This window comes from Manacus vitellinus, unplaced genomic scaffold (genome assembly GCF_001715985.3).
Source record: "Manacus vitellinus isolate BGI_N305 unplaced genomic scaffold, ASM171598v3 scaffold_26_pilon, whole genome shotgun sequence".
Classification (NCBI taxonomy): Eukaryota; Metazoa; Chordata; class Aves; order Passeriformes; family Pipridae; genus Manacus; species Manacus vitellinus.
The window spans coordinates 6,483,865-6,506,005 of NW_021939960.1; the positions used below are offsets into that span (position 1 = coordinate 6,483,865).

The window sequence follows — 22,141 nt, forward strand, 5'->3', positions numbered from 1 at the left end:
AATCAATATCAGAAGTGACATTGCTGCGTTCCAAGCACCACTAGAAACTGAAGGGAAAGTGACTTCAAATATAAATAAAGCCAAAAGAAGGTGTTTCTCCAGACAATCAGCCCTCGCTAGAAAACAGGGACTACTAGCTCCTTAGTCACATATCATATTCAAGAAAATTTCCCTCTGCTCTCCAGGGGAACCTCAACTCGAATGATGTGAGCTGCAGTGCTCATGCTGCTGCTTTAGGGATTTTCTAAATGTTGTAAAGAGTATTTTCTAACCAAAACCAGGAGGATCCTCGACAGGATCATCTTGACAGTTGGAGGACTGTTCACAGATCCAAAAACCAGCTAGAGCCAGCACAGAGGTGACCCTGTTTCAATCATACATGCTGGGCACAGACAGAAGAAAGCCTGAACTGACAGTAGGTCCCTTTGCTTTTCAGTGTTGTAAGCCAGGTCACCTGGAGGATTTTAAAGAGAAAATGTGAATGATATTTAACAACTCCTGGTTTAAAGGCACTCTGGCTTCTAGGAAATCTAGTAAAACCTCAACATTGGGAAAGAGAAGGTTATTCTGGCTAAAAAGTGAAGCTCAAAGGGGAGTGAGAGTAGGTAAACTCACAGAAAGGAAGGAAGGGAAAGCGAGTGATAATGAACATAAACCAGCCCCAAGCAGAAGGCTGTTAGGTGAAACCTGTGGCTAGCAGGGTTGAGGGCAATAGGGAAGTGCTCTTTAGATGTAAGAGACTAAAAGTAGTTGTCTAGACAGAACAGCAGACATTAAAAAAAGAATGCATAAAAAGCAGACACCGACTATTTAATTTCTCTATTTTGGGGGGAAAAAATGCTAAGTGAAATAGCCATGTAATATGATGATGTGGAATATCTTCTGTTCCAACTCAGGATGTTAAACAGCTGCTGCTGCAGCTAGAGGATTTTTTTTTTGATCAGCAGCTCTCAATATTCAGTGCTGTGAGTTTTAAAATCCGTCCCAGGAGCGCCCCAGACCGGCACAGAGTTTTCCAGAAGACCTAAGCAGTGTTGAGTTTGTGCCAATGCATAAATGTCGATGAGGAGGATGACTTGCGCAATTATAAATCTGATTGTTTGATGTTGATTCTGTGAAAAAAATAATGGAAGAGCTGATAAGGGACTTGATTAATAACAATTTAAGGAGAATAACTAATTACAATCAACACGAGTTAATGGAAAATAGATCTTATTAGACGAAATTGATATAATTTTTCAAGAATGTGATTAAAGATTTGATTGATTTAGTACATTTCATCAACACTGTTACGTTTGACTTCTGCGAGGCATTTAACTTAATGTTGTCTGATTTATTAGGAAGCTAAAACAATGTAAAATCAACACGGCACGCGCTAAACGGATGAAAACCCTGCTGATATGTTTAAACATATCAGAGGAGCATCCCGAGTGGCTGCGTTTCGGTTCATCATTTTTAGCAAGCGGTAGAAAATCAAAACTCATTACAGTCAAAGTTTGCTGATGAGATTTGGAGCCGGACCACAGCTGGCATGTTGGATGCGCTTTCCGTGAACCAGATGGAAGCGAACTCTGGTCTGTTTAACGTGGGCACACACAAAGCCACAGTTCTAGGAACCAGGATTTCACTGCAGGGAGGAGGGATCCTCTTACACAATGCTGGAAACTTGATAAAGTAGTGGAGTGAAATATCTCTGGTGTAACATCTAGGGGGACACTGCAGCTATTTCCTGGTGCCTGCGACTCAAGAAGGATGGTGATGAATGGGAGAGGGCACACAAGAATGACTGAAGCGTTGCAAAACATGCCTTATAGTGACAGATTCAAGGACCCCAATACGCTTAGCTTAACAAAGAGAAGGTTAAGGGATGGCTTAATGACAATCCAGATGTATTCAGACAGGGTACAGGACTGCAGAAAGGGAGTGCTCCTCAATCTAACAGACAGAGCGATAAAAAGAGCTGGTGACTGGAAGCTGATGCTGTCAAATTTGAACTGGGAAGGGGCTGTGCTTTGTAACTGGGAGAAGTAACATCAGAAAAACTTCCCAACAGATGGTTTCATCATCACTGGGCATTTCAAATTCATGCTGGGGGTTTTTTGGTTTTTTTTTAAGTCATATCCTGGATGCACAAAAGATCACTGTGAATTGACATACAAACACCAACACCACAAGCATGGAGTGGTCTTTTCTGGGTTTTTGATTTTCTTAATAATGAGTATGTAAGCTGTAATCCTCAAGCACTGACTGGGACCATTCCCTTTTCCCAGAGTTATTGGTCTGGCCTTGGTGGAGAGTCACACAGACACCTCTGTGTTATTGGTACTTCATCTTTTCAAGTGGAAAGGCTGGAAAAGTACTATGAAACCCAATAAAACAAACCCAGCCTGCATCCCTCTGCTATAAAAAGCCCCAAAATGCAGTGTCAAAGAGAGCAGCTCAAAGCAAGTACATGAAGGACCTGTGTTCCAGTGGTTCAGTTAAATCCTGCTGATCCCCATCTGCTGCTGTAGTTTGATGGACTTTTCAGGGAAATGACAAATCTATATTCCTTAAAGGTTGATAAAACTGTGAGTAAGAATGTGTAGTTTGATAACAGACTCATCTACTCCCAGGAAATCACAGAATGAGAGAGAGCCACAATCTTGTGGGATTTTCTTCAGAAGCTCCATCACATCTCTGCTCTCTGCTTTGGAAGCTGAAATTTCTCCTTTCACAGAAATTCTTCAGCAGGAGTCCTGCCTGCAGACTCCTCGCTCAGGAAGCTCCAGGAGCCATCTGGGACTAGTCTGCAAGGCTCAGCTGATGTGTTACTGTGTATCCAGATGTACTTCAGGACCAAAAAGGTGTGTATATATATACACATATATATACACACACATATAGAATTTATTTCTTATTTTTCGTTGGGTACTGTGACATTATTTCTGGGTTTTAAAGCTCTGAAAACAGTGTCATAAAAAAATTTCCTTCCAAAGAAATACTGTGACTGGGGGAGGTGATCAGATAAGAACTTATATCCAAAAGCTAGACAACTAAAGTTGCTTCATAATTGATTTATATATATAAGGGACTTTAGTTCCTGCTGAGGTCTTCACCTTTAAAAGCAGGTCTTTCCCTTATATAAAGGATATAAAAGAGAGACCATTTGTTATCTTAACTTGTAATGAGATCAGCAAAGAGAGACTTTTAAGCCCCTCCACAGCTTATTTGTGATATCACAGTGATTCCTCAATAGCAAAATACATCCAGCTGTAATCTGGGAGTCTGGGACCATGTCTCATCTCTGCTGCCCACATCACAGAGCTGCTTGGGAGTCTGGGACCACGTCTCATCCCTTCTGCCTGCACTAAGGAGCTGTCTGCACACAAAAGCACCACCAAAGACTTTGAGTCCTCAGCTGTGCTGGGTTTACCTCTGGCATGATTCAAGCCATTGCTGCTGTCCCCACCACCTGCCACCTCTCTGCTGCTGTCACCAGCACCTGAGAGCCACATCTGATAATCCAGATTACCAATGAGTGGGGAGGAGGCAGCACTGCAGGATGCTGACCTGCCTCTGACACACCTCTGCACCTCCAGCTCAGGGCAGAGGGCATCACCCAGCAAATTCTTCAGTAGTTCCAATTCAGCCTGCAAGAGCCCTCTGCTCCAAATGCCACTTAATCCAGCTCCATGTTAGCCAGCCAACAAGATTTCCATTGATTTCGGGTTTTGGCCCAGGAACCACGCAGATGCTTTTGAACTGAACATCTTAAGCACAACACTTCTGTTTTGTCAGGAAAAGCCTGAACCAGCAGAAACTCTTTTAAAGCAACATCATTACCATAGAGGCAAACACTAATTTAATGTGGTTCACAATAACAACAGACCATTTATTTAAATACTTCACCATTTAATTTATTCAGCATTTTATATTGAAGAGTATTTTCATTAGGATTCCACTGCAAAACTGAAGAAGGCATTAAATCATTTAATATACTGACAGCTCACTTAATCTATTTAAGCACAGGACTCTAATTCAAAGAAGCAGACCTTATACAGAGCCCTGTCTTTACAGACCTGGCATATAAGGGCCTATTAATTTCAGGGTAGGATGTTACATGTTTTTATTTTGAAATCCCACTACGTGTTCTCTTTTGGTCAGCAGCCTGCTGTGGTGCTGCACCTGCCAGAGCTACATTTAAGAATCCTTCCTGGTGCACACCGGAGCAACTCCATGCCTTTTGCTTCTGCTAATGCTGGTGAACATCCAGTCCTTTGCATTTGTCATCTGGTTGGTTTGGAGTTTGATGCACCACAGAGCAACCAGCATGGCTGGAGTAGCAGATCAGCAGGGAAACAGGGACAAATGCAGCGAGCCCTGAGACCATCAGTGATGTCTTCAGTTTGACTCTCCTTAGTTGGCATTCCTGGCTCTGGAGCATGTGATAAAGTCTGTGAGATCCACTGCAGTGCACTCCTGCCTCAGTTGGTGTTGAATTAACTTGAGACACTCAGTTCACCAGCTCTGGGGCAATGTGTAGTGAGGCTCCCCCAGCCCTGCCCTGGGAGGTGCTGAGCAGCATCAGGACTGTTCATAATTGTCACATCAAAGCTCCCACGTCCCACCTGAAACAAATCCTCCAGTTGTTATTCAGGGTGCTCAGCTCCTTGGGCAACCAAGCCCTTGTGGCTTATTACTGATGTTCCCAGATCTACCATAATAAATGGGGGAGAAGAAAATTGTCCCCTATGACAAAGCTCTGGGTGATATTGGGGTCTCTAGTGGCTCCTGGTTTGGCTGCTTTCCGAGATTGGTGTTGAAGCAGAACCTCAGAAACAATAGCACATCGTCAGTAGGATGCACAGGACATCATTAATAAACATTAGGGAGCTTGATATGATCAGGCAAAAGCAGTACAATGAAATGAGGTACCAAAAGCAGGACGGAGAGGAGGGGAAAGGACCTGAACAGGGTGTTTAATGACTCACCCGACTGTGAAATGCAGCCGAGAGCAAGGCTGGGATAGAAAACCTTTTAATGAATTCAACATGTGTGCACCCTTTGAAGGCTTAGCTCCCCATTCCCCAGTGGTGTTTGACCCACCTGAAGATACAGATCATGCAGAAAATAATAACCAGTAAGTAATAATAATAGTAATAATAGGAAGAGCAGGACCCTCATCTCCAATTCATATTTATAATCCAGCAAATATCTCACCTAAAGCCAGGAGATTTATGGGTTTGCATCTATAATTAATATCCTTCCTTAAGCAGGAAAGGGCATGTGTTCATACAAATAAATCTGCTGCTCTAGACCTGGATTTTGAAGACTAATATTTAAATCCCCAGCAAGACACAGTTTATTGATTGTATAGATGCATAAAACAGAAACACACCACGCACATTTATAGAGATAACATTGTGCAGCTATTTTTAAAATAAATAGAGTTTCTCTTTTAAATGCAAGAGACAAAGCTTAATCAGGGAAAAGGAGGAAGATGGGGAGGTTGGCTTGGTGTCTGCTCTGAACTGTCCCTGTTTCCCAAAGATTGCCTTTGCATTAGGCCCTTTGCTAACAGCAGGGCCGCTCCTGGGCGCCGAGACACATAAAGGGCTTTGAGATGGAGGTAATCGATTTGGTTTAGTTTTATGAGGAAAATAAACAGTTAGGCTGATATAACAGTAAAAGGGTCAAACGGGGTCAGGGCTAATGAAGTGACTCAAAGCAAGTTAGAATTAAAACACCCTTCCCTTTTCTTCTGTCCTCCCCTTCATACCTCTTCTCCACGAGTGACCCCTGTGTTTGCCCAAAATCACACCCATGGACAACAGCAAAGCACCAGCCAAAGTGGGTCAACCCATCTTATTTGGGGCTGAAGGTTTCCATCTCCAGCAGTGTCTTCTGAGCAATTGAAAACTCCAACCAAGGTAAGCCCTGTCCTCCAGCCCCTTGTCATGACCACAGCATGGATCACAACCACTGCACACTGCCATGGAGGCTCAAAGGTGCCCAAAATCACCCCTCCAGGGCTGCACTGGCCACTGGTGGCTGGAGGATCCCTTTAAGGATCTGTGTTCTAGGCTTGGAGCTTTGCTGCCCACCATGGGTCAAGACCAGCTTGCTCAGCATCTTTTGGCTCTGACTTTACTCAGAGGATCTCCTCATTCTCTGAATATTCTCTACAACCAGGTTTCAGAAGGTTTATTTGTTCTTTTTATTTTCTTGGGGGTTTCTTTTCACTTTTGTGAGCTGTAATGAACAAAGTGGGAATGTGCTGGATAAGCAGTTGAACCAAACCTAGGAAAGGACAGCTTCCCTGGAGCAAGCAGGGATTTATCTGAAAAATATTGAGAATTACTGGAAATATAAATGTAGGCAGTGTTCCAAGGTCAAGGGTGTAAGCATCACCTCACTTAGCAGTGAACTTAACAACAGGGGTAAAGTACTTCTGCTGTTCTGTATCCAAAAAGCACAGACATGAACAGAACCCAGAAACTTTTATTTATACTGTCCTAAGCTGTATAATACCCTCACTTAACAGAGATTTTAGTTAGTCATATTTAAATACTATTGCTCAAAAAAGAAAAAAAAAAAGCCTTTATGCACTCAGTCATTCAAGGAGCTCATCAGTGACTGAGTGTGAGAACTGTTCAAAGCTTGGGGCACCAGCTACCACGAGTGGGGGACGAGCTTCTTCCCCCCATATTATGGGGTCCCAGGAGAGAGATTATACCCGCGGCAAGGAGGAGGGAAATGGCAACAAAGGGATGGTGAGCCCCCAGGCAGACTGGTTGCACCCTGTTTTGGGGAGTCAGCTCCATCACTGACCAGTTTCATGGACTGGAGAGGATTCTTCCTCCAAATGTTACTTTCCAGTGTCAGGAAGTGGTTTTGGAAGGAGGGAAAAGAAGCATCAAAGGAAACCTTATGACAAGTATTGTGCTGCTCCAAGTCCTATGCACCATGACCTCAGCTTTCCCTACAGACATGCTGCTCAATGCACTCCTTTATGATTTTTACACCCCTGAACAACATGGGCTGTGGGTGCCCAGACACTGCTCTTCTCTGTGGCTGTGAAAGGGGGAAAAAATCAAGGCTGTTTCTCTGCAAGGACAAGCACAAGTAGCACAGGGGCTCTGGAAGCTGCAACCAGTGTGGGGTACTCAGCCAAGGCAGAGCTTTGCTGCAACTTTGTTTTCATGATTTAGCATTCCTGCTGTAAATAATTGATACTAATGTAAGGGAGATAAGAGACAGACTGTCTGTGGGCCGGGAGGAAGTGGATCCTGGTGACATCCACCTGGAAATGTGCTTGCGGATTTATCTGAAATAAAAACGTTGAAGACCCAAACACAGAATCTGAGAGGTGGGGAGGGAAGAGGGATAAGAAAGGCAACCTGTGATCAGCTCTGAGCTTTCTCATCTCTCTAAGAAAAAGCTACCAATAATAATTTCCTTAACAGGAAAATTCCTGCACTAACTAGCACTTTCTCCCTAAAAATTACTCTCACACTAGTCCATAAGCTGCGTTCCCGCATTGCCAGAGAGCTGGGTGGGTGTTAGCACAGTTTAAGGAATTAAAATGTCATTAAGGGGGTGCATGGAGCACACCCCTCCTCGTTGGACACCGTGCTGGCAGGAAAATGCCAGGGAGCTCAGTATATTTGATGCCTTTGGCTTAGGTTATCTGCAAGCAGCTGAGTACCAGGAAGGAGCTCTCCTGCATCTTAGTCTTTGAAATTGGAGAAGGAAAAATTAAATCTCTGGTCCTGCAAGGGCAGCCGTGAGACAGGCAATGGAGACAATGTTGCTGGGTGGAGAAGGGGAGATTTCCCCGCTGGGAGCCTTGGAATCCAGCGTATCCCAGGGGCCATTACGCCATATCCATTTCTAAATCCTGGTTTTGAGGCTGCTATTGGCATATGACATCCTCTGAGGAGTCTGTGCCCAGCAGCAAGCTGGCATTCACTTCTCCCGACCTGACGTAATACCTGTTTTCATCCTGTCTAGTAAATAAAAAACGATAATGTCAGCTGAAAAAATGACATCACTGTTGAGCCTTGCAGCTCTCTAGTTCTCTCTCCTGTGTCTTCACACCTCACTTATGTTACCTGTCGCTCATCAGCTCAAGGATGTTCCTGTACCCACTGTACAAGGTAAGTGTGCCTGGGGGCTTTAAATTTCAGAGGGCTTCAAGTGCCAAAGTGAAAAGAATCTGCAGTGGAAATTCCTTCATTTTGAACTATTTTCTTGTAAACCTAGCAGAGGGTCCCTCAGATTTGGGGTCTCCCAGGCAGGTTGTTGAAGGCCATGACTTTACATGTCACTCTGGTTAGCATATATTCAGAGCTCTAGGTTTGTTTTAAAATATACTTCTTAACTTATAGATTTCATGTAGGAAGGTAGATGAAAAGAGCTGCTTTGGAAATGTTAGGAAAGAGCAGCATTGACTTGTCAGTGATATGAATGGGGAAAGCCAGAGAGACTTTCTCATCTCTAATGTGATTTCATGATTCAGTGAATAATGCATATTAGCATAATTCTAACTAAAAAAATCCATACTCATCATAGAATCACAGTTATCAACATTATCCTATTATTAATTATTAACATTTACACTATCAATCAGCCCCTGGCTGACCGATAGCTTAAAATCTTGCATAAAGATTGTTACAACAACAGCCACAGTACATCACATAATGTGCTTCACAGTCAGGTTGTCATATCCTCATCTATAAAGCTTTTTACTAATGCACTTTACAACATATCTTACAGTACATGGATGAAGAATGTGGCTGCACCCAGTAATAATTCCATTAATTATGAATAAAGCATTTACAAATGACATCCTTATTTAAAACTGGCGATGAACACATTTTGTTTTAATGCAGATGCACTGTGTAATTTGTAATTGGATAAAAAGCAATGCTGGCAGCGCGGGGCAGGGAAAGGGGGCCAAGATCTTATGATCCTTGCAACAGAAAGGGGGGGAAAAATCAGTGGAGAAAATGACTGACGAACAACAAAACACTGGGATAAAGCTGAGCAAACTCCAAGGTGATGGTTGAAAGGAGTGATTAAAGGCACCCTGCAAAGCTGAAAGGCAAAATTCCTTACCCAGTGCCCTCGCATTGCGGTTGTGTTAATAAAACTCTCCCCTATATTAATAAAGTGTATATTTTCATTGCTTTCTCTCATTTGCAGTGTTTTCAGCTGGCTGGCAGCTCACCAAGACTCGTTAGCCACATACAGTTTGCCTTTGCAGTACCTTGGTACCGCTTTGTCCTATAGGCTCTCTGAGATGGCAGAATATTTATTACATACAATATTTCACTGAGGCTACTTACGTCAAGAGGCTATAAATACATTACTCTTCCTAGTTTACTTAAGGGATAAAAAGTGAGTAGCTGAGTTTACAGAGCAGGCTCAAGCTCTATTAATGTGTGGTCTGTTCATTTTCATATGGCTCTCAATTGTTTGAAATTATTTTCCAAATTAATCCTATGAGTGATTCTTGCCTTGCTGATCATTTCCGAGCACTGTTGGCCTACATGTGTGGTGGTGATATTCAGGTTATTTCATGTATTACAGAAAAAAAGTTAATTTAAACTCATGATTTTTTTGGTAATAAAGCTGTGAATATTTATGTGGTTGTAGTTTTCATCTGAGAGCCTTGAGCCAAGAACTTCTTATACTGAGGTTCAACTATTTAAATAGGTGCTAACTGGGGATGCAAAAATCCCAGCAACCCAGTTCTGGCCACACTGGTGGGTGGACAAGAGCTTTGGTGTTCAGCAGAAAGTCAGCAAACTCCTCCTGATTACTTTTTTCCTGAGTTTTCCCGGTGTTTACAGCAGTCTGGATCAACAAGGTGCCTGGATAATGCACAGACCATGGTGTCATGTCTCTGCTAGCACAGAGCCAGAGCTGTGCATGGCAGTGAGTGCTGAGGGTGGTGCAAGATTCTGAAGACTCAGAGAATCCAGAGAAAAGACTCCTGGATGTACCATGTAAAGTTAAGAAAAAAGATTGCCTTGGGAGGGACCTAGTTTTGGGCTCAGGCAGACCTTTTTGCAGGTTTTCCAAGGAGATGAGGCTGCAAATTAGAGGCAAGCCAGGCCAGAATTTTTGCTGAATTATTTTCACATTCCCTTTCAGTGTCCCATTTGTGGGCCATACCGAGTGCAAAGCATGACAACTGACATGGCCCTTCCCCAAATTTTCAAGTTAATAAACATAGTAAAAAATTCATGTATAGTGTTTATTGCCAGCACTGTCAAAGATGACACTGCATTCCCCTTCTCCTCTCAAACTCAGGCAGTGTAGGAGAGGCTGCTGTAATTACAGGTCTCCTTGTGCAAGACTGCTTTGAAATTCCCAATATTTCTTGAAACCACCAGCAAGTTGGTTTTCCAAGCCAGTTGACAGAGGATTTATTTATTAAGGTTTTGGCTGTTTGCAGCAGTGGCTGGGCAGCAGCAGTTCCGCAGAGTTATCAAAAATCTATTTCCTCTCAGAGTCACAAGTAAAATATCAAACCCCCTCTGAAAAGCCGAGTGCAACATTTACATTTTAATCTCCCGAAACACTTTCATTTCTGACAAGCTGGGTTTCTTGGTCTGTGTGTTATGGAGAGGAAAGGCAGCAGGGTTGCAGAGGAAGGTTTATAGCTCTGGGAGTGAGCGTGGGCTGCTTTGTGTGTGTGGCACAGCCAGAGTGGCACAGTGACCTCCCTGTCCACAATGACAGCAAGGACTGTCACCCTGCAGCACTGCTGGGGTCAGGTGAAAAATAAAAGCACCCTGGCCCCAAAATCTACCAGTGCGTGGGCATCAATAACTGAGCTTGTTTAGAGATCACATGTGCATGTGGGAAAAAAGGTTATTACTCCAGGGCTGGAGTAATAACAGCCCTTTTCTGGGCTGGGCACAGCTCTGCTGGCTACGAACAGAGCCCAGACAGGGGTCATGTGGGCTTGGCAGTGGCTGTTTGCAGCCACTTATATATAAGGGCAAACCCTTATTTCACTGTCTATTCACATCTTTGCCCACAGGTTAATTGGGATAAAGTGGAGTGTCTGGCTGGACCCAAGCTCTACAGTTTGCAGTCTGGCAACAAAAAGCAACTCTCTCTTTCCCTTGTTATCACCGAGGCTGAGGTCCTGTGCTGCCTCTGTAGAGTCGCTGCAGCAAAACATGAATTATGGATGAAATGAAAAATCCCAGCCCAGTGCACAGAGGGAATATGCAAAGTGCAGAGCAATCACCTCTGTGCCTGAGCCTCGCTGTGTGCCACCTTCACATGCATAATGCCCAAAATACTCCGCTCAGCTTCAGCCTGCCACTCCCTCATCCCACAGGGCTCAGGATTCCCTCCTCCGAAGGGATTTGGGTTTTAAAATGATGACATTCATTAATTTGAAAAGCGTGCCCTTGTGCTTTGTGGGATCTCTGTGGGAGGTACTAAGGGTGCTGTATGTCTGGATAAGCTCTTTGGAATTCACACACAGAGCACCTCCAGCGGTGCAGGCATCAGGAAGGACGGGTGTCTGCTCCCAGCGTGGGAAGGGCTTGCCCTGGGGAAATTTGGCATGTTGCAGATTGCCCACTCTGAGCCTGGCACGGCCTCACTACGTGCAGAGGAGCTCCCAAGGGATCTGCAGAGGTGATGGCTGGTTCCCACCGGAGCTCCCTTCTCCTGAAGCAAAGTGAAGTGTTGGACAAATGCTTCAAGTTAGTCACAGACTCTGGCTTTAAGGATCTGTGATTTGGGGAAGCTCAGTCTCTCTACTCATAACTTCTCTTTCACAGAAAAAAATGCCTTTCAGGAGTCATTTCTAAAATGTCTTTTAATTTTCAAATGTTTTAATTCCTCCCTTGCAAGCGCAGCTCTTTGCTTTCGTGCACCATCTAATAACACACTGCAAATGTGCTTCCAAACAGCCATTTCTGAGTGTGCAATATCAACATCTGTACTAAAAACAAGCAGAAATCTTTCCCTGAAGCAATATTTTGCTCAGTATTATTGTTACTTTTTTTTTTATTTAATGGTTTGCTACCATGGGAGCTCTTCAGCCTCTCGATTTTGGGAAATTAAGGCTCTCTGCTTCTCCCTCCTTGTTGAAGACACCCTGGCAGGTGAGCCCATCATCACTCTTGTCCCACCTGCTAAAAAAGCTTTACTGAGTGTTCACTAAAACTATGTAGCACTGAAGCACCTCACTGAACTGGGGGCCTGATATGCAGCAGGTTGGCAAAATTAGTTGATTAGTGTTTGTACAGGATTTTGAACTTCTCCTGTTAAGTAGATGTGAATAATAAAAATAATATTAATGTATTATTATTGTTATTGTTATTCTGACTCTCTCTCATACCAGTGATGAACATTTCCCTGTGCATGTATTTAAGCTATCCAATGTGGGGTGCTTTGTTCTTAATTTTGATTATTTTAAGAGTCCTTTAGCACATCAAATAGTCTCCCTAGATAAGGATTTATAGGAAGGTCTTGAGAGCTATCAGAGTAATGTTTTTCTAGCAGCAAAAACTTAACCTCCTCTTAGATCTTCATTTCTGCTTTGTCCTGGGTGTAGCTGCAGCGGGTGTTCAGTCACAACCATCAGGATGAAGATGTGTTGTCAGTTGTTTTATTTTTGATCCCATTTGAATGTGTCAGTCAACTGCCTCGAATCAAAGAAAGTGAGAAGGAGCCTTTAACAGTTGTGATTGGAAACTTCAGACTTACCTTTTTTTTTTTCATTTTTATAGACACTAACTAAATGCTTGGCAGGTTCTTGTGAATCATAACATTTCTAAATATATCAAAGAGGCTCTTTGCCAAGCTGCTGGTGAAGGTGGTGTCTATTCCTATTGACTCCTTTTTCCCCTTCAGATTACTTTATCATTTAATAATTTCAAATCTTAATGCAAAAAAAACCAGGGACTCTTAACTAGGCTGGCTAACATCGTGATTAATGAAAGTGTAATGTGAGCTACTGTACAGCCATTAGAAACCAGTTAGCTAATTAGTGTAATCACAGGGGTGGAAATAATTAAAAGACCATAAAATAGAGGTAACCTAATAACAACATTTTCCTCTGACCCAGAACTGGTGAGAAGAGGGTGGTTTGCTGGGTTAGGAGCAGAGAGGAGTGGAGATGGAAGGTTCTGTGAGTAATCACTGTCAAGGAGGTCTCGGGGCACAGACAAATAGAACAGAGTAGATTTTACACCAGCATAATCCAGACTGCAGCAGCACTTCACACCACTGCACCCCTCTCCCATCTTATGCTTTGTCACAAATTTAGTGACAAATTAATCAAGACATGGGTGAGGCAGGATCCAGCTGGTTTGGTCTTTTGTACTTTTTTGTTCCCTTTCCTCCTTACCAGGTTATTAACAAATATAGTATTAAAACTTCCTTCATATTCCCTGAGTCCACCAGGTTTGGTTTCAGGAAAGGAGGAAATCAGTGTCCTAAGGTGCTTAAGAAGAAAATCCTGTTAGAGGATTCCCTATATTTATAGAGCTTCTAATGTATTTATGTATGTTATTCACTGTAAGTTTCACAAAACTCTGCAGCTTGTTCAAAAATCTCTTGCTAAGAGGAAAGAGCCTTTCTGGGCAGAGGGGAGTGGTGCAGTGACTGATGAGGGTGACAGTCACTGCCAGAGCTGCTCCCAGGAGCTGGTGCCAAGCAGATGTGCCCCCCCACTCAACCCTCACCTGCAGCCTTTGCACTCAGGTTGGTGCAGACAGCCCAAGCCCTTTGGGCAGTACCAGCACACTATTGTGGTGGTGAATCCAAAACAGCCCCCAAAATGTGTGCCCTGGTGCTTCTCTAAGGGGTCTCCTATGCAGGACTGTTCAGGTTCATCTCTTGTTAATGAGAGATGGGGGACGGTGTGATGGGCTGGATCTCACCCCTGCTGATTAGAAGTGACCTACCTCTGGCTGTTAGGTGAAATAGCTCCACGTAACAGGCAATAAAAAATCCTAACTGGTAATTTTCCACTTGGGATGGGTCACCACTATGGCCATCTCCATCGGTTCTTATCATTTCTGCCACGGTTTGTGTGTGTTTCATTTGACCTGGGTCTAATGAGCAGAGAAGACTGAACAGTAGCTGCAGACACACAATCAAGGATCAGCCGCCGGAGCTGATGAGTCTGCCGAGACTGCTAAGTGGGTCTTCATTAGCTATTCACATGCAAAGAGCAATCCTTATTTATTCTTCTTTCCTAGGTGAATCTATTTTTGAATATCTTTTCTGCTGATCTTGTCTGGGGGGTGGGAGGTTGGATGGAGGGTACCACTCTGCCGATTAACCAGATGATTGTCCTGAAAAAATAAGAGTGTGACACCAAGTTGGCAGCAAGTTGAAAAGAAGAAACAATGTGATGCCATTTAGAGAAAGAAGGAATCATTTTCCCCTGTGACTTCTCTGGTGGGAGGCAGAACTTTATCTTCTCTTTGCAGCTCAAATGAAGCATCACAGCAGTAGCATTAACTGTGCTTTCACGCTCCCAGTTTGTCTTTTCATTAACCTTATGTGTTTTTTTATTGCTGTAGCAGGGAACACGCTTTCCAGGGAGGGTTTGCAGGGGAGTCACTGGAGCTGCAAGCCTGGGATGTCCCAGGCAGGTCCCCAGGCTGCACATGTGATGTTATTGCAGCCAAGGGGATGAGCTGGTGGTCTGTGCTGCTGTACGTGAGCTTGCAGTGAAGAAGGGAAACCTGACGTGTGTCTACAAGTCTGCTGGAGAGGGGGTTTTGGAGCAGCAGGTCATGGTGAGCCTTGCTCCAGGTGCACTTTTGTCCTGCCAGCTCAGCCGTGTGAATCACATCCTGGGACATCCTCGAGGATGCAGACGGGTCAGTCCTTAGCCCTTGGCAGAACCAGCGGCTTCTTGAGAGAAAGGTGCCTCTCATCTGCACAACCCCTTTTTCCACACTGGGCATTACTTAAATGTTCTCATTTAAGCATTTTCTAAAAGCCGTGTTCCCGCGGTGCTGGGCCGGTTGGGTGCGGATCCTCTCGCCCTCCCGGCCGCATCCGCCTGTGGCGAAGGCTGCCCTCTCCCGACACGCCGAGTATCCGAGGGATGCGGTGGCTGAGCCGGGGCCCAGCACCCTCCGCCAGCACCAGCCCTGTCCCCGCTGCACCGTGCACAGAGCAGCGATGTCCCGTCCCAGTGGGCACAGATGATCCCCCGAGGTGGCCTGGCCCCATCACCAGCTGCCTCTGATGCTGGATCCAACCTGCATCCCCCTCTGGCAGCAGGAGAGTCCTTCTTGAGGAACCACCCAGAGCACTGCACTCCTGCAGATTTCCATTTTACCACACCAATCCCTGCCCTTCCAAACCTGCCCAGTACCTTTTTCTTCACGTTTTGTTTTTTATGGTCTGGTAGTGTAGGCGCAAGTACCGTACTCCTCTGAGTTGTCTTTTCCCAGCTGAGTCTATTTGTGCTGCAGACTGTGTGGGTGCCACCCTAGGAAAGCCACACTTAGCAGCGTGTTGCTCCAGGAAAGCACTTTTATATGAACAGGGATGTGAGACAACCACTTGCACCTCTGGGCTTGGCAAACAGCTGATCCATGAGAGATTACTTTTTTTTCCCCCCCTTGTGATTTTGACCTTATTTGCTGAAAGTGGAACATCATTCAGCCTTCCAGGAAATGCCACAAGTCTTCAATCTGACATGAGAACATAAATCTTCTGTAAGAGTTCATCCATTCTGCATCTCGGGTCTCTGGAACTGGGCTGTGGACATGGGAGTGGGAATCTCAGCATCCTGAATCCAGGGCTGCAGAACCTGAGCCCCTCCACTTCCCCAGCCTAGGGAAAAACATTCCCATAGGGTCAGGCCCTTACTGAGCTGGTTCTACAGCAGTTCCTCATGGAAAAATTGGGATTTTTTTGGCTTGAATCACCTTGACTGTGTTAATTTTTTGTAGGACAGGTGAAACCCTTTCCCTCCAGTTCTGTGGATCTGGCTGAAATAAAACACAGCTTTACAGCTCAGAGTAACCCAGCTCTCCGTGCTTCAGACTCCCCTAATCCCCTCCTAGAAGAGAGCTCAAAGGCTGTAGCATTGCTGAAGTCTCAGGCTCTGCACACCACGCTCAGCAGTGCAGCCCCAGCTCACACCTCTGACAGCACATTTCCTGAGCACAGTGCCTGCACGTCCCTGACCTTACTGTGCAACCAACTTTTGTGGGTTATGCCTCCCCCTGCTATTTTGGGGGACCACAGAGGCCTTTCCGGGAAGGCTGTAGGGCAGCCGTGGGGCTCCTGTGCAGTTCATTGAAGGTAAGAGGTTATTTGTGGGACAATGTGGCTCTGCATCTTTCCACCTCCCACCCACCACGAGGGGTTTAACAGACATCATTTTGCTCGTGAAGTTCATGCTTTTACATCCACACTGTTCCGCCTGGGGTGCAAACCTCTTTACTTTGCAGGTCATTCCCAGAGCAGGGCCCCTCAAGCCTCACTGGACCCAGGGAAGGACTCACCCTCCTTTGCACTATGCTGTGTTTCCCTCGGGATCAGTTCAGTGACATTCCCAATCCCCATTGTGCTGGGGATTATGCATTTAACTGAACCCACAAAGACACCTCTTCAAAAGCCCCAGAAAACTTAAATTTCCATTTTTTTCTGCCTGGACCACCTTTCCTTGTTTTACCACTAGATGGGAGAGTGAGACTGAGCTAACTGAGGTGCTCCCATCCTTATCCCGGTAGGAATTCCGAGGGGAGAAGACTACTGAAAGATGCCTGTGGGTCATCCTGCAAATCCTCTGACCTCGGGAAGGGAGCAGGTAGCCCTCAAAATGCCTGGTTGTTTCCTAATCCTAAAAGTGCGTGGTTAGGGGGGACTAATGCTTGCCTGGTGCTTTCACAAAATACCAGGATGCCAGTGGATCCCACTCTGGAAGGGGGATTCACTTACACAAAGACTGGGTATATTCTCGGGGTGAAATATTTCATATTTTTTCTCCTATCCACCTGTCCCGGAGCAGAGGGAGATAGGGGAAACACTTGCAATTCATTCCTCTCATCCACACCCCAAATTCTGTTTCCCAGGAATCTGAGTGATCCCAAAAATTGTCTGGGGAGGTAAAGAATCACAGAAACACAGAATCACAAAATGGTTAGTGTTGGAAGGGACCTCTGGAGATCATCTAACCCAACACCCAACAGGTAAATGTAAATAAAGCAGCATTTTCTCCTCCTTTCCTTCTACAGGATTTTCTTCCTCCTATAGGATTGTTGTCTAATGATACTCCCAGTGAGAAAATAAAACTGGTCTATTGCAATGATTGTACTTGCAGGAGGAGAATTCATGCCCTGGTCCAACACCACTCACCTCAGGAGCTGCTTTGGGTGAGGAAGGGGATGGCACCCAGTTCATTAATATCTTAATAAATTTACTTTCACTGCAGCACTTCCCATCCCCTGAGACCTCCCAAGGTTTTGATGAAACTGGGTATATTCAGGAATTATATAGCTGTAGAAGCAGTTTCTCAGCCAAATCCAATTGTCTAGTTTGACTATTTTTACTATTACTAGGTTTGGGACTTTAAAGAGGAACATTTCTACTTGCTTCCTGAGATTTCACAGATTCCAGAAGAAATTTCACAGGAGACAAATTTTCTGACTGCCTGTGTGACTACATCAGAACATGTCATCCCTGTAGAGTGGAAATAATCTTTTGTGGGGGTTTTGCTTTTTGCTCAAACTTCCTAATTTGCAAACTCTTTAGAGAAGTGACTCAACTGATTTTCCCAATGCCTGGCACAGTTTGGTAATGAGATGAAATAATTCTAATAACTTCCCTAACTGCAGTGCCCTTGTTGCCTCTGTTGTTGTCTCTTGGCTTTGCCTGCACAGAAAATATCTGTCATTATCCTGCTAGACATAAATAACAGCTTCTTTGGAAGACAGAGATTGTATTTTTTACTGGACCTATCTACTCTTATTTTCCATAAGCAACAGCCACCCCACCCTGTGTGTGCAATGAGGCCACTGAGTCACCAGCATGAAGCAGTGTCCAGCTCATACATCTCACCAGGGAGGACCCAAAATCCCCTCCAAAGAAGAGAAGAGACATCTTTCTTCAGATGATAATTAGAGGTGAAAAAATGTAGCCTGGAAGCAATCAAAAAAAAAAAAAATAGACATTCCAGACCTGGCAGGTCCAGGGCACATCTCCTTGTGCAAAGGTTTGCATGGGCCACCCAGGGCAGAGGAGTCCCATCCCTGGAGGGATTTAAAAGACATGTGTCACTTGGGGAAATGGTTTAGTGTGGGCTTGGCAGTGCTGGGGGAATGGTTGGACTTGATGATCTTAAGTGGCTTTTCCAGCCTATGGTTCTAAATGATTCTGTGATTCTGCCTCCTCCTGAGGGGCATTTTGAGCTCCCAGCTGAGCTCAGAGTGGGGCAGGTGCTGGTGAAGTACATGGGAAGTGCTCCACGGGACTGAGACATCTTTGGAGGGGCAAGAGGCAGCTGTGTGATGGTAAGCACAGAGCACAGATTAACAAAAAACTATTACCAGGGTGAACATCAGCCCCAGGACACCAAGGCATCCCCAGACAGAGGGCTCTGCACAGCAGGAGATGTTGACACTCTCCCTGATGGTACCCATGGTGAAATCCAGCCCTGATGAAATCCAGCAGGCCAACCTCTCCTGTAGACCTTGATCCTGCAAGAGGAACTACAGGGATGGATTTTCAAAGTCAGCCAGAACCAGCTGGATTGAGGCCTTATCTGAGATAGCAATAAAATTAGCCACGTGATTTCTTTTCCATGTTTACAGTGGCAATATTTTTCCAAAGTTCAAAGTCTTCCTCTGCAGGAAGCATGTGATATGCTTTGCAGTCACACCATATTTTGGTGCTATGAACAATTAAAAAAATCAATTTCCGGAGCAATATTTTCTATGTTTGTAATCTCTGAACTAATTACAGGGCTGGAAAATCAATAGCTATCTGGAAATCTTTCCAATACAGCTAACTAAGCATGCTGCATATCATGGTGGAATATATTCTTCACAAACACATGCTGCTCATGACCATCTCCCAGATCACACAGGCAGATGATATCACTGTTAATAAGCCCCTGTGCTTCACTGCACTGCAATGGCAGCATTTACCAAAATCTGCAGGGGGGATTGGGCAGAGCAAATAGCACAGTACATGAGAGCTGGAGCAATGATTCTGCCAGCATTTTAAGCCAATGACAAAAACAGTTGAAAGACTCATTTAGTTCAACAGGAACCTACAAAAAGATTATGAAATAAAGTCATTAAAAGTTCATGCCTTAGTTATAATGTTGGGTTTTTTTGTCATGCTGTATTAAAATAAGAAGTAAAACCTTTGGTGACTGAAAATAACCTCTTTGTCTAGTTTCCTAGTAAGAGAGAAGTGGTGTTAAATGGGTAGTTTGATGGTGATTATACATCAAAAACACACGTGAAGAGGAAGGGTGTTGCTCTGATGGATGGATCTCCTCTTGCTGTACAAACACACTCTGTTGACCATGGCAGCTCAGTTGGAGCCAAAGCTCAAACCCTTGTGCTGATGCTCTTCACTGCTTCCCACACACACTGCAGGCATTGCTGGGATCTTCTCCAAGATGCTGCCACCTCCCTCGTGCCCTGCAAGAGCTCAGTGTGCTCTTCCTTGGTATGCTGGATTTTGTGCTGCTGCTAAATGAAGAGGAAATATTCCCATTGGACACGGTGCCAGTAGCACAGCAAGTGGATAAGAAGCACATACCACAGTACAGGGGATTTTCCCCAGGCTCCCATTTGCACTCCTGCTTGGTACAAGAAAGCAATGAATTCTGAGCTGTCAACAAGCCACAAAATATTTGCTCTGATTTTATATGTTTTTCTCTGATTATTCTTCATAGCTGTTTTCCCCCCAATGAATTGAAATCTCTGCCCTCACTCCCTCCCCAAGTTGGGAGATTCCTGCAGTTCTCCAAGTTGGTGATCCTCATCCTGGAGTGGAACTTTGGGTCTAGCAGCCCATGAGTTAAGGTGCAGCATGTACCTTGTCCCAGCCCTCATCTCAGGAGACAGGCTGTGATGTATAGTCCCTCCTAAATAATTTGGCAGGTTAGTTATACCCAAAGAATTTAAATTGGAGCTGGACAGGATGCATGTAGTGATCTGGATTGGAACTATTGTCATTATTAATTTCTGTTTGCATTTCTGTAGCACTCCCATGTGCAGATGAGGATCTCCTGTGCCTGGTGCAGCACACTGGTACAGAGAAAGGAGCCCTTTCTGTCAGCTCCAGGCTGACAGCCTGCCTAGAACAGCAAGCCCAAACCTGAGAGGGGCTGGGGGTGTTGATGGCAACAGCACCCAAAACACACACTCCAATGGTGTGGCTCTGCTAATCTGGGCTGTTTCCTGCCAAGAAGCAACAACTACAAAAATATTGTGCTTATCATTACCACAGTAAAAGTTTCTCTTTTAACTTCCTAGGCTGAAATGACCCTGATGGTGACGCAGAGCTGTGGGTGCCACGCATTGCTCAGACTCTGCAGGACCAGACCTACAGCTGCTGCACTAAATTTCAATGTCTTCTCTTCAGATGATGATGTCTGTGGACTTTCCTATTTTTCTTGCCAATCTAATGTCATATTTCCTTCAAATAAAACTCGGTGTGTGAGAACTCACTTCTGTTTCTCTCTTAGGAAAGGAAGGCTGCCCTGTCTGTGCATCACCTAACAGGAAAGACCTCAGGACAAAGAGCTCAGACCCTCCAGAAATCTTTCAGAGAGAAGCTCCAGCTCTCCCTTATCTCTTTTAAAGTTAACACATCACACTTTGTACATGCTCAGCAACAAAGTTCCTAATGTTGTTTCCCGATAACCCAGAGGCCCGGGACAGCAATGCTGTTGCTGTTTCATAGAGGGCGAGAGCGGGACACTTGCTCCCCTGGCTGCCGACAATCAGCACTTTGTGAACATCCCACACTAGAGGTTTGCACAGAGATTATTGGGTTTCACAGCCACCAAAGCATGTGTCACCCATGAATTTGTATAATTATTCCTCAAATACAGTTACACTTTTGGCTCTGCAATGCCTCCAGTATCAGTTGCTGCTGTTTAATCAGGAGCTGCTTTAAACCTTCTACCTCATCCTTTCATTTACAGGATCCTTTGCTCTAGTAATAATAAAGGTAGCTCACAGAGTTGAGCAGAATGGATTCTGATGCTCCAGCTTGCAAAGCCAAGGGGTCTTACAGAGGCAGGATAACACAAAGTCTGGTAAAAACCCAGGGAGGTACTTTCAGAAGTTCATTTCCCACTGCAAGCCAGCAACCAGCCACCACTCTTGAAAAATCCCATCTTTGTTTGTTGTTTACTGCGTTTCCTGTGAATGAATTTCTGGCTCAAATTAGAGTTGTAATAAAACTCTAAAAAAATATTATTTTAGAAAAAACCTTAGATCTGTCCTTCCGTCCTGGGGATTTGTTGCTTGTTCTGCAACAGGAGATGTGAATCATGGAAGTATCTATAACAGCAATATTAGGAAATGACCATTCAGGCACCAGAGATCTGTATCAGACATTATGCCTTTAAATAAATTGTCTGTTACTATGTTAATCTAATCTTGTAAATACATGCACACTTAACTATATTAAAAATGTAAATGCTCCCAGAACTGGACTTCACATGATGAACGTGAACTCCCCTTTTTAACTTGCCAGCTCTGCAGATCTTGGAAAAACAAGGATTGTTCAATTTGATGGGCATTAATAAGGTTGATGTCTGCACAGATTTAGCCAAAAGATTGTCACGATCATCTCAGGCTCCACGTGGCTTACAGGCCTGAACTTGAAGAAACATCTTTCAACAGCCGCTGGTGACGGAGCAATTCCAGCTCTGGGAGCACCTCCAGCCAACTGACTTCCCTTCTGTGGCACTGAATTTGCATCCATTAAAACCAGAGTTTTAATGAGTCATGGAGATTTATAAAAAATGGCAGCCCAGAGCTGCTGACACTCCCAAAGCTTCTGACAGAAGTACAACACACCATAAACCCTGGTGTGAAATACTGAATGAAAACCAGTGCAGGTATATCTGCAAGTGTTAACATGACTCATAAAATCAGGGATTTAGGGAAACTAAAAT

The 22,141-nt window shown here is 44.5% G+C and overlaps 1 long non-coding RNA gene across 2 annotated transcripts; it reads left to right on the forward strand.

Moving 5' to 3' along the window:
* The first annotated feature begins 2,594 nt into the window (after positions 1-2,594).
* Positions 2,595-20,680, forward strand: LOC108639929. Of its 2 annotated transcripts, XR_001920820.1 has the most exons (5): positions 2,595-2,846; positions 5,776-5,912; positions 16,728-16,804; positions 17,070-17,186; positions 20,487-20,680. It is a non-coding gene; the product is annotated as an uncharacterized LOC108639929 (long non-coding RNA). The 2 variants fall into 2 exon arrangements; XR_001920821.1 differs by lacking the exons at positions 2,595-2,846; positions 5,776-5,912 and adding an exon at positions 12,029-12,122.
* The last annotated feature ends 1,461 nt before the right edge of the window (positions 20,681-22,141 follow it).